The sequence below is a fragment of the Scyliorhinus canicula genome, chromosome 27 (assembly GCF_902713615.1).
Source record: "Scyliorhinus canicula chromosome 27, sScyCan1.1, whole genome shotgun sequence".
Classification (NCBI taxonomy): domain Eukaryota; kingdom Metazoa; phylum Chordata; class Chondrichthyes; order Carcharhiniformes; family Scyliorhinidae; genus Scyliorhinus; species Scyliorhinus canicula.
The window spans coordinates 12,179,552-12,192,581 of NC_052172.1; the positions used below are offsets into that span (position 1 = coordinate 12,179,552).

The 13,030-nt window shown below is 50.1% G+C and overlaps 1 protein-coding gene across 3 annotated transcripts in view; it reads left to right on the forward strand.

The window, feature by feature from the left end:
- The window catches only part of LOC119958024 (RAC-beta serine/threonine-protein kinase), a 111,338-nt gene that overhangs the window by 45,831 nt on the left and 52,477 nt on the right, over window positions 1-13,030 (forward strand). The window contains exon 1 of one of the 3 annotated variants that reach the window (XM_038786289.1): window positions 1,042-1,165. The exons of the other annotated variants lie outside the window; for them this stretch is intronic. The gene's annotated coding sequence lies outside the window, so the exon portion shown is untranslated. Of the gene's footprint in view, window positions 1-1,041; window positions 1,166-13,030 lie in introns of those variants that run through there. 3 annotated transcript variants of the gene reach the window in all.

Genomic DNA, 13,030 nt, shown 5'->3' on the forward strand with positions numbered 1-13,030 from the left:
TGTGCCCAGTGTCCGGGTGAACCCACAGCACCCACTGAAAATCGGGTTGTTTAATGCTGCACCTCCTCGATGATTTGTTTGGAAGATGAGCGTGCTTGGCCAGCGATGCACTTGAAAGGAAACCATATCGGGGAGAGAGATATTTAAATAAAGGTGAAGTGAAGGAGGGTGAGAGAACGCGTGCGTGTGGAGCATTAACCTCAGGATGGTCTACTTGCGCCTTGGTGTGTTTATGGAGGTGAAACTGTATTTAAACAGTGACTGACAGCAAAGTGGGGAAATCCCCTCAATATACAGTCGGATCTTCGGTTCTGAGACTGGGTCAAACCACAGGATAAGAGAATATAAAGTGCCCCCCACGGTACCTGCCACTATATTTCGCCTCTTTGATCATACAATTTCCATGACTAAATGTTGCAGTGTAACCCCAGCTCATACGCATGCTGACGTCTGTGCATCTCTCTCATCTTGCGACTTGGTTTCAAGTGAGGTCCATAACACTGGGGAGAACCCTCCTGTTCCTCCTTTGAAGTAGTATCTTTGATGTCCACCGTAGCGTCTCTTCTGAAAGCCGGCACCTACTAACTGTGCGGCACTCCCATCAGTGCGGCGCTGAGAGTGTCAGCCTCGATTATTTATTTATTTTTTTGTCCAGTTGCCTGGATTGGGGGACTTGAACCCACAGTTTGCTACCTGAAGTAAGAGCACAAACTCAGTCAGCTGATATTTCATCTCACTCCACACCCCTCCTCCCAGACAAACGTGTCTGTTGGCTCTGTTGAGGGCGAGCTTTGACCTGCCGGATTGCACCGTGGAGTGCGGCCTGTGATTTCAGGCCTGACGGGCGGCAGACCAAGCGGATCAGCTGACAGCAGGCAAACCCTCCCCCCCCCCCATGGCATCGATTTCCTTCCTCGGCCGAGAGGTAAATATTTGAAAGCAGCATGGAAAACTGGAGTTGACTGGTTCTGGTCGCTTGACTGCTGCCTCTTGTTTGCTTCCCCAGGCGCCCTCATGTTGGACCCAGTATTTGCTCTGAGCGCTGGTTGTTTGTCTGGCTCTGAGCATGTGCAATGGGAGCCACTCGCCTGCGAGGCTGTCGTTGAGTTGAGCGGCCGCCCCAGGATGAGGGGAAGAGAGGGAACACGGACGGGCCTGGCTGCAGGTCAGTGCGCGTCTGGCTGGCGAGGGCAGTGCAGGTTTGAGTCTTGCACTTCAGATATCGAGATATGTAGCAATCCCCACCCTTATCCGTACCGTGCTCCCCACCCCCCTTCATTACAATTTGATCATTTTTGACCAGTTGCTGTTATGCAAATAGCACGTTTGGGTCAGTTTAGACCCCAAATTCCTTTTGACAGTCTAATTAAAGTGGTCGCTTTAATGCAGCATCATATGGCTGAAGCACAAACAAACTGCAGTGCTGCTCATGGCCAATCCATTAACCCTGTGCTGTGTAAATAAGGGTGAGACAGAGAGAGAGACTGGGGTGGGGGGTGGAGAGAGAGAATGGTAGCACACTCTGGACTGTCCCAGTATTTGTTTTTTTGTAAACCAGGAAGTTGAGACTGAACTTTTGTCCTCAGTACGCATAGTCAGATCCACAGACCCACAGGGAGGCTGGCTAGGTTATAGACTGGTAGAGTCAGTCAGTCCGTGCCCCCCCCCCCATCTCAAATAGGGCAGGGACTCCTTCCTTAGCTGTGCGAGGCAGTAGCCACTCCCCTCTTGCACAAGGACTGAGGTTCTGCTGAAGGAATATCAGCAGCTATCGGCCAAGTTCAAAAGCAGAACAACAAAGGTAATAATCGCCGACTTGCTACCCGGGCCAGGAGCTAAATGGCGCAGGATCAATAAGATTAAGGAGGTAAATACGTGGTTCAAAGGTTGGCGTGGGAGAAATGGGGTTGTATTCATGGGACATTGGCACCAGTACGGGGGAAAAGGGAACCTGTTCCGATGGGACGGTCTTCATCCGAATCATGCTGGGACCAGAGTCCTAACGAATCGGGTAACTAGGGCTGTAGATAGGGCTTTAATTTAAATAGTGGGGCGGGAGAGTGTTGTATGGAGAATTAGAAAATCAAAGTTAAAGAGATGAGAGTTCAGATTAATGATGAGGACTTTAAACTAGTTAAAGGGACCAAGGGCTCAGGAGAGGCTAATAAAGTTTCCAGAACATGTAATAGAACAGAGAGTATAGAAAGCGGCAGGAATCTAACTTCAAGCACAGTAAAAAAGGGGACAACTATGAGAAGGGAGGCTGTCAACACAGGACTGAGGGTGTTGTACCTAAATGCACACAGTATACAGAACAAGGTTACTGAACTTGTTGCACACATTGAAATTGGTAGGTAGGGTGTTTTTAAAATTTTTTTACAGTACCCAATTATTTTTCCAATTAAGGGGCAATTTAGCGTGGCCAATCCACCTACCCTGCACATCTTTGGGTTTGAAGGTGAAACCCACGCAGACACGGGGAGAATGTACAAACTCCACACGGACAGTGACCCAGGGCCGGGATTCGAATTTGGGTCCTCAGCGCTGTGAGGCCGCAGTGCTATAACCACTGTGCCACCATGCTGCCCAGCGGGTACGATGTGGGCATCACAGACGTGGCTGCAAGGGGATCAGGGCTGGGATCAAAATATCCAAAGATATGTGTCCTATCGAAAGGACAGGCAAATGGGTAGAGGGGGCAGAGTTGCATTGTTCGTAAGAAATGAACTTGAAGCGATATACGGTCGGAAGGTGTAGAATCTGTATGGGTAGGGCTGAGGAAATTATCGGCCGGTTAGCCTAACTAGGGTTGTTGGTAAGATTTTAGAGTTTATTATTAAGGATGAGATTGCGGAGTACTTAGAAGTGCATGATAAAATAGGACTGTCAGTGCAGATTTATCATGGGGAGGTCATGCCTGACACATCTGTGTTAGGATTCTTTGAGGAGGTAACAAGGAAGATGGACAAGGAAAACCAGTGGACGTGATTTATTTAGATTTCCAGCAGGCCTTTGACAAGGTGCCGCACAGGAGACTGTTAAATAAGGTAAGAGTCCGTGGTGTTGGGGGCAAGGTACTGGCATGGATAGAGGATCGGCTGACTGGCAGAAGACAGAAAGTGGGGATAAAGGGGTCTTTTTCAGGATGGCAGCCCATGATATTAACGATCTGGAAGAAGGAGCTGAGGGTGTTGTTACTAAGTTTGCAGAGGATTCAAAGATCTATAGAGGGACAGGTAGTGTTGAGGAAGCGGGGGTGGGGGGGGGGGGGGAGTGGGGGGTGGGGCTGCAGAAGGACTTGGACAGGCTCGGAGAGTGGGCAAAGAAGTGGCAGATGGAATACCGTGTGGAAAAGTGAGGTGCATTTTGGTAGGAAGAATAGACTATTTTCTAAATGGGAAAAAGCTTCCGAAATCTGAAACACAGAGACTTGAGAGTCCTAGTTCAAGCTTCTCTTAAGCTTAACATGCAGGTTTAGTCGGCAGTTAGGAAGGCAATTGCAATGTTAGCATTCATGTTGAGAGGGCAGTAATAATAATATACAAGAGCAGGGATGTACATCTGAGGCTGTACAAGGCTCTGATCAGACCACGTTTGTTGTACTGTGAGCAGTTTTGGGCCCTGTATCGAAGGAAGGATGTGACCTTGGAAAGGGTCCAGAGGAGGTTCACCAGAATGATCCCTGGAATGAAGGGCTTATCATATGAGGAGCGGTTGAGAACTCTGGGTCTGTACTCGTTGGAATTTAGAAGGATGAGGGGGGATCATATTGAAACTTACAGGATACTGAGAGGCCTGGATAAAGTGGATGTGGAGAGGATGTTTCCATTAGTAGGAAAAACTAGAACCAGAGGACACCATCTCAGACGAAAGGGACGATCTTTTAAAACAGATGAGGAGGAATTTCTTCAGCCAGAGGGTGGTGAATCTGTGGAACTCTTTGCCGCAGAAGGCTGTGGAGGCCAAATCACTGATTGTCTTTAAAACATAGATAGGTTCTTGATTAGCAAGGGGATCAGGGGTTTCGGGGAGAAGGCAGGAGAATGGGGATATGAGAAATTATTAGGCATGATTGAATGGCAGAGCAGACTCGATGGGCCGAATGGCCAAATTCTGCTCCTACATCGTATGGCCTCCCCTCCCATGGCCCCCATTCTGACATACTCAGGACCGTTCCCCATTCTTCAGTCCTTATTGACACTCTTCACTTTGTTGAACCCGCGTATATACGGCACCCCTCCCCAGCTCTTTTCCCCAGCCACCCACTCTCTAAGCTCCCTCCACATAATTCCCATTTCACAATTGTCCTCCTTCCCAGTGTCTTGCTGTCCCCTCTGCCGACAATGCTTACAGGATGTGGATGTTTACTTGCTTCCATTCACTGCTTCAGTCCCTCCTGTCCCTATTGTGCCTCTTTAAACCAGCAGCAGCAGGTCAGGTCCTCCCATCCCCTCGACACGTCCATCTTGGCGGAGTCACTGAGCTGGAGAGAAACGCCTGCGGAACCTGACGGCTTTGTACCCCAACCCGCCCCGTGCCTAACCCTTGAGGCGTCGTCCTTGGACCCCCCCCCCCCCTCCCAAACTCGGAGTACAACTGAGCCCAGTCTGAAAATGTAACAGAAGATCGGTGGCCTGTGTAACTGAGTAAAATATCGCAGGTGGTAAGATACGTGCGTACCTTTGTGTGCATACAGCACTCGCTGTTTTCTTCAGTATCCAGAACCAGTGCAGTACTGGTCGACAGTGCAAGGGAGCTGATGTGACTCAATTCATAAAAATCATTCCCAGTAAGTAACTTTCTCCTGGATAGTCGGAGCAGGAAAAGCAGATGGGCTGCGTCCAGCGTGAGGGGGTCCTGGTAGAAAGCTGGCCATGTCAATCAACTGGCCTCCCCTTTCAAACCTGTCTGTGATCCGTCCGTCTCCAGGCTTCTCCATTCAGGAGAACGGTCGGTTTGTTCGTTCCTAGTTTCTCATTTCCAGCACCAACTGAAGCAGTCTCCTCGTGCCCCCACCCCCACCCCACCCCACGAACTGGACGGAGGCGACCCCCAGCGCTGTCTTGAGGAACGGGGGGGTGAACTCCCACCAATATCTAGCCTTCAATCAGCATCGCTGAAACAGAATATCGAGTCATCGCTGTTGATGGGACCGTGCAGTGCACAAATTAACCACCGCGTTGTCTGCATTATAACAACAACTGCACTTCAATAGCTGTAAAGTGCGTTTCGCTGTACTCAAGTCATGAAGGATGCTATAGAAATGTAGCTCATATAACTTATCCAATTTTGTCAGGTTGCACTTCCCCTCGATGGTAGGAGCTGAAATAGCGGGCCACGCAAACACGCCATGCAGTATCACCCAGCTATACACCCAGAGTTGGGGAGAGGGAAGGGGCTCCTGGCGTTAGTTGTGGTATTCTCATTTATATTTTCATCAGGCTCTGCTCTGACCTATAAGCGACTGATGGGCAACACCAGCGAGCTCCGTGAAGGTTCCTCCGCCGGAGATGATCACACTTTCCTTTTTGTAACAGACACTAAGTTAGTGGGCGGCACGGTAGCACAGTAGTTAACACAGTTGCCTCACAGCGCCAGGGTCCCAGGTTCGATTCCCATCTTGTTTCACTGTCTGTGCGGAGTCTGCACGTTCTCCCCGTGTCTGTGTGGGTTTCCTCTGGGTGCTCCAGTTTCCTCCCACGGTCCAAAGATGTGCAGGTTGGGTTAATTGGCGATGCTAAATTGTTCTTAAGTGTCCAAAAAAAGGTTAGATGGGGTTACGGGGACAGGGTGGGGGTGTGGGCTTAGGTAGGGTGCTCTTTTCAAGGGTCGGTGTTGACACGATGGGGAGAATGGCCTCCTTCTGCACTGCAAATTCTATGACACACCCTGAGACCTTCTGCTAAGTTAAAGGTTTTACATAGCTGTAAGTTGTTGTTGTGCCTTCAGCTGTTTGGAGCTCTGAAAGTGTTCCTGTGCAGGCCTGGCCTGTTACAAAAAGGAAAGTGTGATCATCTCCGGCGGAGGACCCTTCACGGAGCTCGCTGGTGTTGTCCATCAGTCGCTTATAGGTCAGAGCAGAGCCTGAGGAAAATATAAATGAGAATACCACAACTAACGCCAGGAGCCCCTTCCCTCTCCCCAACTCTGGGTGCATAGCTGGGTGATACTGCATGGCGTGATTGCGTGGCCCGCTATTTCAGCTCCTACCATCGAGGGGAAAGGAGAAACTGTGGTTAGGTGTTAGGATTGTTCTCCTTTGAGTCCAGAAGGCTGCAGGCTCCGATCTCTTCAAAAAGAACAAGGTAAGAGTAAATAGTCTGATTCCAATGGTACACAGGCTAGTAACCGGGGAACACCGATTTAGGGTAATTGGCCAAAGAATCACTGGTGAGATGAGAAGAATTTGTTTATAATCAGTCAGTGACAATGATCTGGACGGTTATCAGAAAGCAGGTTCGATAATAACTTTCAAAAGGGGGTAGAATACGTTCTTAAAGGGAGAATTGCTGGATTTTGGGAGGGGGAAACGGGTTTTCAAAGAGTTTGCACAAGCACAAGTTATGCGTTGTATGATTGTGTGATAGTTTGTTGAAGTGAAGGTCCTGGGGCTTGCTGACATACAAACTGTAGTAATCCACGGGAGGCAGGAGTTCCGTCACCACACCAATATTTATTTACAATAACGATATTACAGGAGCAGCTACAAAAAGTGCTGCTGGCAGTCCAGTCAACTTAAGACTGGCTCACAAAGCCTACACAGGTGATTATATGGGCTCTCTCAATGAGCTATCATTGAGGGAGCTCATACTCCAATTGGCCAACCAATAAAGCCAATTGGAGTTCATTACCCCCCCCCCCCCCCAAAAAAGGTCCGAGGAATTCCTGCCAGCTGGCATTCCTCTGAGCTTCTTCATGCTCCTCATGTCTGGGTCTGTCACCTCTGTGTCGTCCGCCGGGTCGTTCTCCGAAGTGTACCTTATAGGTGCCCGTCTTTTCCTTGACGACCTCCTTGGAAGTTGTTCTTCCTCCTCCTCGGGGAGAGGTGTCGCGGCGGCCTCGTCGAGTGTGTCCAACTCTGATGACTGGATGACGGGGTCTGGAGAAATTGCTCGGGGCTAGGGTTTGGGTATCCTTTCCGTCTGGACTATCCCAGCTTGAGACGGTCCTGCTTCGCCTGCCTCCAGGTGTGGTTCCGCTGCCCTTATTTGGTCTAGGTGTTTCTTCAGCACCTTACCTCCTGTTGCAACCTCATAGGATATGGGCCCTGTTTGGGACTCTACCGTGCCTTTGACCCACGTTGGTCCATTCCCATAATTCTTGACCCAAACCGGTGCCCCCACCTGGAAATGTCTCTGCTGCCGACTATTATCATGCCCCCTGCATTGGGCCTCCTGTTGTTTCTCCACTTTCCCCGTTAAATTTGGGAAAAGGAGACTCAGCCTCGTTCACAGCCGCCTTCCCGTTAAGAATTCAGCTGGCAGTATGCCCGTTGTGGAATGCGGTGTGGTCCTGTAATCAAACAGCCAGCGGGAGAGCTTTGTGTCTATTGACGCTGCCGGCTGCTTCTTGAGTCCCATTTTAAGTGTCTGGACTGCGCTCTCTGCCAGGCCGTTGGTCGCTGGATGGTAAGGGGCCGTTTTGATGTGACGGACTCCGTTTTCCATCAGGAATTTTCCAAATTCCCCACTTGTGAATGCCGTTCCGTTGTCCGACACCAATACCTCCGGAAGTCCATGTGTTGCAAACGAGGCCCTGAGCTTTTCAATTGTCGATGCTGTGCTTGCCGTGTTTACCCGGTGGACATCCAACCATTTGGAGTGGGCGTCCACTATCACCAAAAACATTGAGCCCATGAAAGGGCCGGCGTGGTCAATATGCAGGCGGGTCCACGGTCTGCCTGGCCATTCCCACGGGTGCAATGGCGCCGCTGGTGGCACTCTTTGCCCCTGTTGGCACTCCTGGCACCGACGTACTAAGGCTGCTATGTCTGTGTCCAAACCTGGCCACCAAACGTAGCTTCGAGCTAGCATCTTCAGTTAAGATTGCTTGACGGCCCTGAGCTGGGACGATTACCCGGGTTCCCTATAATAGGATACCGTCTTCTACGGTTATTTGGTCCCTTCTGCTCCAGTATGGGTGCATCTGGGGCTCCACTGGTCTTTCCAGTTCCCCTGTTAGCAGTAAATGCTTCATCTTGGCTAAAACTGGGTCTTTTTGCGTCCACAACCGAATATGTTGTGCGTCTACTGTTAGGGTGTCCAAAAAATTTTGAGTCATTACTGTCTCCTCTACTTTTGGTATTTGCGGCGGAGTGTCCGGGAGGGGAAGTCTGCTCAAAGCATCTGCATGTGCTACTCGCGTTCCCGGTCTGTGCTCCAGAACGTATCTATATGCCGCCAGTAGCAACGTCCAGCGTTGGATTCTAGCTGATGCAATCGGGGGTATTGACTTGTCTTCTTTTAATAACCCTAATAATGGCTTATGGTCCGTCACTATGGTGAATTTCCGCCCGTACAGATACTGGTGAAATTTTTTTACTGCGAATATCACCGCCAGTCCTTCCTTCTCGATTTGGGCGTACTTCCTCTCAGCCATCGCCAAGGTCCTCGAAGCATAGGCTATTGGCCGTTCTTCCCCATTACTTCCTCTATGGGCTAAGATGGCTCCTATCCCGTAGGGGGATGCATCACAAGTGACCACCAACTCCTTCCTTGGGTCATAATGCTCTAGGACATTTTCGGATGACAGCTGTTCCTTAATGTCCCTAAATGCTCTGTTTTGGCGGGTGGACCATTTCCATTCTTGCCCCTTTTTTAGTAGCTGGTGGAGGGGATCTAGGATGGACGCCCTATTTTCAATAAATTTTCCATAATAGGTTACCAACCCTAGAAATGATCGTTAGTCCTGGACCGTGGTGGGAGCTGGGGCTTCTTTTATTGCCCTTACTCTGTCTTCTAATGGATGTAAGCCTGACTCGTCTACTTTATATCCCAGGTACGTGACTTGTGGGGCCAGAAAAACACATTTTTCCCTTTTTAGCCGTACGCCTGCCTTTGCGAAACGCCTGAGCACTTCCTACAGGCTCCTTAAGTGTTCCCTGTTTGTCCTACCCGTGATTAAGACGTCGTCCAAATAAATCGCCACCTGTGGTAGTCCCTGCAGAATATTTTCCATCGTACGCTGGAATATAGCGCAGGCTGATGACACTCCAAAAGGTAGCCTAGTATAACGAAAAAGGCCCTTCAGGGTGTTGATCGTAGCGAACTTCTGGGAGCCCTTGTCCAGTTTTAACTGCAGGTAGGCGTGGCTCATGTCTAGTTTTGTGAACAAAAGCCCACCTGCCAATTTGGCATATAGGTCGTCTATTTTTGGGATTGGGTATTTGTCCAGCAATGCGTATTTGTTTACTGTCTGTTTGAAATTACCACAGAAACGTATCGAGCCGTCTGGCTTCAAAATTGGTACCACCAGCGCTGCCCATTCCGAGAATTGTACTGGTCTGATAATGCCGTCGCGCCGTAACCTTTCTATTTCGTCATCTACTTTCTTCCTTAATGCAAAAGGTACCGGCCTGGCCTTACAAAATTTCGGAAGGGCTTCTGGGTCCACCTGCAAAGTTGCTTTGGCGCCTATGATTTCCCCCAAACCTTCCTGGAAGACCTCCGGGTATTTTTGGAGTACTCCACTCAACTGCCCGCTTCCACTCTGGAAAATTTTCATCCAATCTAATTTTAGGTCTTTCAGCCAGTTCCGTCCAATTAAGCTCGGTCCGGAGCCCTCTACTATCGTCAACGGTAATCTGAGCAATTGTTTCTCATATTCCACAGGTACATGAGTCGTGCCTAGAACTTCCAGGGGTTCCCCCGTGTAGGTTTTAAGTTTCGTCGATGTTTTGTTAGCGTTAGTGGCTGGAGTCCATCTTTGATTTTTCTAAATGCTGCCACTCCCATTACTGATACGGCCGCACCCGTGTCTATTTCCATTATTGTCGGCCGCCTGTTCACCCGTGGGGTAATCCTAATGGGTTCTGCTTTCTTCGTTGTAATATTATATAATTGTTCCCCTTTGGAGGAGGATGGGGTGTCTAGGTTGTGTACTTCCCTGCGTCCCCACCTGCTATTCCTCTTTTGCCACCTCCTTTTAGGGTTTCTGTCGTTGTTACCCCACTCTGGTGCCAGAAACGGTCCTTCTCTGTTGGGGGAGTCTCAGCCGGTACTTCCCTCTGTCTCCAGTTAGTCCTGGCAGATCTGGGGCTTTCCTTTTTCCCTCTATTCCTCAGGTTTTTCCTGAGAGCGCCTATCTGGTAGCAGGACCCGTTGTGGTAGTCCCTCTCAGGTATCTACCTCCATTGGCATGCCCTGTAGTTCCTGCGCCCCACTTGCTGCTTTTTCTAGGGACAGTGCGAGCTGTAACGCCTGCCTGCAGTCTAGCTCCGTTTCCGCCAACAGGCGTTTCTGTATTGTGAGGTCGTTTATGCCACACACTAACCGATCCCGAAGCATTTCATTTAGCGTCAGTCCGAACTCACATTTTTCCGCCAGCCTTCTCAGGCGGGTCAAGAAATTCGTGACTGACTACCTGTCTTCCCGCTTCGCTGTGTAGAATCTGTACCTACGCAAAATGAGGGGTGGTTTTGGGTCGTAGTGCTCTTTCACCAATTCCGTTACTTCTTGGAAAGTTTTCGTGTACGGCGCATCGGGATAAGTCAGACTACGTATAATGGCGAAAGCGGAGGGTCCGCACGCCGACAGCGGGATAAGCCGTCTCCTTTCGTCCGTCAGTATATAATTTGCCCGGAAGAAGTAACACATTCTCTCCACATACTGGGACCAGTCCTCAATAGCCGGGTCGAATGCCTCTAACCTCCCAAAAAACGACATTTTTAAAATGGTAAGGCTTACCCTACAAACAGTGCTGCTAACAGTCCAGTCAACTTAAGACTGGCTCACAAAGCCTACACAGGTGATTATATGGGCCCCCTCAATGAGCTATCATTGAGGGAGCTCATACTCCAATTGGCCAACCAATAAAGCCAATTGGAGTTCATTACACAAACTATTTCATATCATAGATAGAATTTACAGTGCAGAAGGAGGCCATTCAGCCCGTCGAGTCTGCACCGGCCCTTGGAAAGAGCACCCTCCCCAAGCACCCTATCCCAGTAACCCCACCTAACCTTTTTGGACGCGAAGGGGCAATTTAGCATGGCCAATCCACCTAACTCGCACATCTTTGGACTGTGGGAGGAAACCCACGCAGACACGGGGAGAAGTGCAGACTCCGCACAGACAGTGACCCAAGCCGGGAATCAAACCTGGGACCCTGGAGCTGTGAAGCAACTGTGTTAACCACTGCGTTACCGTGCTGCCCATTTCCTTCTGGTCCAAGTCAGAATGTTTGTCAGATTGGTCCTAACGTTTAATGATTCAGGAGATGAGGGTGTCGCTGGGCTGGGCCAGTATTTATCACCCATCCCGAATGGCCCTTGAACTGGGTGTCTCGCTTGGCAGTTTTCAGAGAGGCATTTAAGAGTCCACCACATTGCTGTGGGTCTGGAGTCACATGTCGGCCAGACCAGGTAAGGACGGCAGATTTCCTTCCCTAAAGGGGGAGATCAGTGAGCCAGGAGGGTTTGTACAACAAAAGGCACTGGTCACCAATGGATTTATTTTTAAAATTTAATTCAAATGTCACCAAGTGCTGTTGTGGGTTCCCAGAGCTTTATCCTGGCTCTCTGGATTGCCAGTCCAGTGACGATACCACCACACCAATGCCTCCCCTACTCAGATTGGCATAGTCTTTCTCTCGTCCTCCCACTCAGTTGTGACCTGTTGACGCTCACTGGGCTACAGTTCTGTGAGCATCGTTTGCCCTCAGTTGCTTCGTCTGCATGGGGAGCGATGGGCTATTCGATGGTGGGTTGAAGCCTCACAGGCACTCTCCATCATGGGGAGGAGGGGGGGGGGGGGTGGAATGGTTGCAACGCCAATCGAGACCCAATGACGATGGGTTGGTGGTCACCGTGGTGACTTTGTTACGGTCTTGGCTGAAACCAGCCGAGGAAGCGCGGATCTGGATCGGAAATGGAAGATTCAGCTGCGCAGTGGGGCTGCACTGTGCAGTGATCCCGCACATCATCCATAGCAGGTTCCCAGGCATATACAGCCTGTGGTACAGTCACTGGGAATGGTGTGTGCAAGCAGCGGGATGCTGTGTCCTGTGGTTTCAGATGGTATGTTTGGGTTTGACTCTCCCAGCCTGGCAGTGGGCCGCGAATGTTGAAGTGGAAACCAGCAAGCCTGGCGCAATGTACCATTTTTCACGTTAAATTGTATGATTAGCAGAGCAAAAATGGAAGATTTAGTTTTCACACATCAGCAAAAGGAAAATGGGCCTTTTGGGGGGGGGGGGGGGGGGGACAGAACTTCCAATTCGAGGTTTTGACCATTAAGTCTTTGTGAGGCTGTCTACGAAACACATTTTTGACAGCACAGTTTTTTTGTGGCCTGTTGTGCTTTGCATGTTTACGTGACCGATACTGCGTGGCGTGATTGCGTGGCCCGCTATATCGCCCAGCATCTTGCGCCCAGTGCTTTGTACAGTAAGCTTTTTGCAATGCATGATGCATTGAATCCAGGAACTACATAGGATGTGGTGACTTGTTAGAAAATGAAAACACTGTATTTCCTCTTTCTTAAAGTATGTAGAGGGCGAGAGCACCGAGAGAGAGAGCTCGGCTCGGCTCCTGTTTGTGTTGTGTTTGCTCTCGCGAACGTTCCCGCGGCTCGGCCGCAGAGGATTGCAGGGATTATGTGAACAGAGCTAAAGCAGGGAGGTGCTTCCAGCTTTGCCGATTGTCTGTGATGGTCTGTGGGATGTTTGGGACTGAGGGCTGCTGAGGTTTCCCACGAGGGTGCAGTGTCTCCCACCTCGTGCCCCTTGCAGAGGGCGGTAGGGTTGATTTTCTTCCCACTTCTCTCGGTCCCGTCCCAACTCCCGCTCACCCAGCCTTGTGGCCGCTGCTGTG